This window comes from Echinops telfairi, unplaced genomic scaffold (assembly GCF_000313985.2).
Source record: "Echinops telfairi isolate 266 unplaced genomic scaffold, ASM31398v2 ScPeMD7_443;HRSCAF=831, whole genome shotgun sequence".
Lineage (NCBI taxonomy): Eukaryota > Metazoa > Chordata > Mammalia > Afrosoricida > Tenrecidae > Echinops > Echinops telfairi.
Genome location: NW_022104341.1, coordinates 38774300 through 38778676, shown reverse-complemented (window position 1 = coordinate 38778676; position 4377 = coordinate 38774300).

Below are 4377 nucleotides of genomic sequence, written 5' to 3'. Positions count from 1 at the left end.
CTTCTCATTCTCTTGCACCCCCTGCCCCCTTTCTTCCTTTGTAATGCTAGAAACTTGCCAAACAAGTTGTCCAGCAAATCCCCTAATTATGCTTCGTTTACCAGTAAATGAAGACAAAAACTGGAAACATGAAAGATACCGTGTATGCGTGTTCTATTTATATTGCATTTTGCATTTGACTTGAGCTGTTTGTATACTGATGACACGTGGCTTTGCTAAAGAAGCAGAATTTAGGAGCCATCACAATGTTAGACATCTGATGCGTTGCATTCTTTAACAATCATGTTGCCCTGGATAATTAATCACCAACATAGTTCAGTGAACTGGCATGTTTCCATAATTGGAAAAAAAAATTCATTTTCTACCTCTTTTATTTGACATCTATAGTTTTCAATTGTCTTTTGTTTTGAATTGCTAATTAAAACAATCATATTTTCATATTATCTATATATTTTTTATGTTCACCAATAGATTTCATTACCAAACTGAGAATGTTTTCGTTCTCTAGTTGATTTTTCATATATTTTTAATCAAGTACAAATAATGTTCCTTTTGATTATTGATTATGTGTTTTTTGGTGTATTTATCATCTCCTTCCTTTGAACTCTATATAAATTCATCGCTTTGAGTTCAAATCCATTTCTTGCTCCTCACTTTCTTTTGGTTCCATTTGTTTGAAATGCCATCTGAAAGCACATCCTGTTTTATTTATTCTTTTCCATCTCAGCACCTACATTTCAGTGTTTAGGAACTATTTTGGAGAGCATACACAGGCTCCCCCTTTTATCTTATTGCTCAATGTATTACAGACTTTTAGAAGTATTTCTCGGGCAAACACGCTTGTTATTGTTATATCATTACTCCAATTGATGCCTGTGTGCCCACCGAACATGTCAATCTTGTATTCAGCCAACCACATAAGAAATAAGCTGAAAAAATAAATCTCCACCATTTACACTCACTGTTGAAAGAATTATAACTGAACATTGGAACAGACCTCTGGCAAGAGCAGAAGTTAAGAAATAACATTTACATTTCAAATGCATTTTTCTCACTGATGGCGTACCATTTTACTCAATATCATTACTTCCTTTTAATTAATTAAATATTTTTGAAGCATGCTGAAAGTTTTAAGCAGGTAAGCAGTTAATTATCCTGTGAAACTTGACCTAAGTAGGATCACTGGTCTGAATGAACTTGATGGCCGTAGGTTGGTCGAATGGATTGTCGTGATGCTGTCTTTCTTTTAAGCTTTTGAACATGACATTTAAAAATATTAGCAAGAGTTACTAGGTAAAATTAATTATTTTTCCCATAAGTTGTACCACCTTTTCAATATTTTAGAAATTAATTTAGAAAAATGGTTTTATCCAGAAAGCCTATGCCAACAATGCAGTTCTTCCTTGGACACAGCGTGGTGCTTGGGGCATCCTACACTGAGGAAGGTCTGTCTCTGCTAGTTAGCTTTGTTAACTTGGATAAAAGAGTCACCCTTTTGGGCCTCAGTTTCCTATTTTATAAAATGAGATTATATTAAATCACTTCCAACGGTCTTTAAGGTACTGAAACTTGATGACTTTATGATTATATCTCCAGTTCAAGAAAATTTTTAGAAATCAACAATATCTTCAGGCATCTTAGCTACAAGTATATTAAAATATGCACAAAGCATTTATAATATCTAGAAGCAGAGTATAAGCAAGTAATTTTGAAAAGTGTAGCATGCCTTCTTTGTAACCATGACAACTTCATTTAGTATTTTACATTCATAATTATGGTTATTTTACTCTGTCGTTTTCATGTAATACCCATGATTCCTTAAACTTTAAAAAGACTTTAAAATGTATAGTGTGAAATTGCGATTAACCAAATAATATTACCAGATTATTCTCTTCCTTTGCTCTGAAAACTCAAGTTGGCTGCTAGTGATTAGAAATGGAGATAAAATTAATTGCCTGATTTTTGATAGGGATTTTCAAAGGTTTAGCACATCTTATTACCTAAACCAAACAATGTCTGTGTGAAACAATTTGCCTCTCCCTTTCTCCCTCTGCCGGGCCCCTCATTTCCTTTAAACAGAGTCTAGAACAGTGGGTTCACAGGCAAAGAGTGGAGTCAGTGAAGCTGCAGGTGTTTCTTTCTCAGAGTTCTTGGACTTTGTAGCTTAGCTTGCCTTCTAACGACGAGGAGAAAGGCAGAAATGCAGCAACTTTCTGGTCTGCTTTGACTCAGGCAAAAAATATCTCCAGGCCAAGTATCCTCTGGTGGCGTGGTAGTAGCCTTACCATTTTTATTACATGGCCTGTCCGACAGCCCCATCTCCAGTACCATTGCATGATTAATAAACACACAGATATAATAGAAACCTGCTAGTGCCTTGAAGTGAAATTTTAGAACGTCATAACAAATCACACTGAAAGCAATCTAATAAAAACAGGTATTCAAGTCTGAGGAAATATGAGCTGTTGACGACCACAAAGACTAGGACAAGGATCTTCAGTTTGATGCCTCAGCAGTTGCATAAGCCTGGCATATAAGGACGTAAAAGAGGGTGGCACACCTTTCGCTTTGCATAGTGCACGACTTTATCCCCCTGGCTGCCTGCCCAGAGTCTATGAGTATCATAGTTCCCTAATGAAGGCTTTCACAGCGTTCTTTTGAACTGATGCTTCCCAGTATCAAAGACACACAGTAGAAACAAAAACACTGCTGTGATGTTAGAAATCACAGTTGTTAACTTTGAAAAGAATCTTGGTATGTAAGTTAGAACAATCTCCATGAGGTTCAAGTGGTAGAAAGCTGAATTCACTGGAAGGCTCTCTAACAAATGAAGTGGCTGGCAAAGAATACTACTCTTTGTCTGGGTTACCTATTTAGTACCGCAGAGGAGGATTTAAATATCGGGATGCCATGGGAAATATTTTAAAGCATTTGCTTCTTAAAGGGGGCTTTATAGAAGAATGGAAATGTGGAGATGTAAAAGAAGACGTTGGCCATTTGTATTGTCTCCTTTTAAATAGAGTTGAAATATGTGAAACAAATAAAGGGCAAAGTGAAGAGAATCCAGAAAAGTTTATCCTATTTCCTGGAAAATGTAACATAGACAGAACAATCTCTGTTCTTAAATTCTTGACAGCTCTTAGTCAGTACACTATTTTAAAATCTCAGCCGGTTTCTGAGAGCGCATCTCCGTTTCTGGGTTGGAAGTGGCCATGAGGACCTGTCTAATTCATTTAGAACATTCTCTCATCCCAGAGGTCTTCTGCAGAGGTGAACTGTTGATGTTATCGCTCTCCCTCAGTCCCGCTTTTAAGAATTCCTATGAATTATTTTAGGGCACATAACTAAATTACCCTATCAAGTTCATTGTTTTGCTGATTACTCTACTATACTAAGTGTTTTCAGTTGTGTTATATTGGGTAGAATTCCTCCTTTTATAGAAATGACCACAAATAGATAAATTAAGTTCAGAATTCTAAGATCATGGTTAGCATATAATGGCTCTGTGCTCTTTCACTGCAATACACTAGAGCAGGTTACCGAAATAACTTTATAATAACCCTGAAGAAATGGCAACTTGATTCCAAGCTAAGCATAGCAGCTTTCCTTTGAGGGTGAAGGTGTGAGCAAACAGAGCTTTTCCTCTGCTTGATGCTCTAAATAAAACGGTTTCTTCCTAAAATCTGTTCAACCAGATGTCAGAATTTAGTATATCTCTGATCCCTCGTAGTGATAAAGTAATGGCTTGCCTTCTCCATACTATCTTTTGATTTCCTCAGTAATAAAGCCTCTCTCTCTCTTCCTCACTCTCTGCCTCCCTCCTCTCCTCCTTCCTCCCTTCATGAGGTGTCCTTAATGACATTTGTGACTCGACATGTACTCTCAATCAATGCTCGTTAAATATATGAATGAATGAATACATGCCAGGATGCTTGGAGGAACCCAGGCTAAATCTGAAAATGGCAAACTTTTTCCACTAGGCTGCCTCCTTCTCTTCCTTTTACACCAGCATTTATATTAAGCGTCATATCATCATAAAAACAGGTCCCAAATCCTAACACTCAGCAAGATTAGAGATATGCCTTTATTTGGAATTTTTTTTAAAAAACTTGAGATATGCAACAGCTTTCTTAGTTATATCTAGTGCTGTTTGGAAAAGAAAATCACGTTGCTATTACTGTTGCCCTGATTATTCTAACACAAACCAAATGGCATTTAATTTGGGAGAAATTGCTCTGGACGTGTGCTCTAAAGAGGCGAGAAATGGAAGAGACTTTCTTTATGTGGTGTTTGGGATGTGGTTAAATTATTTTAGGATGTTCAACAGTGTAGTGCAAATTCAAATCCTGTGGGCAAAGCTAAACAAGCAATGCTAGG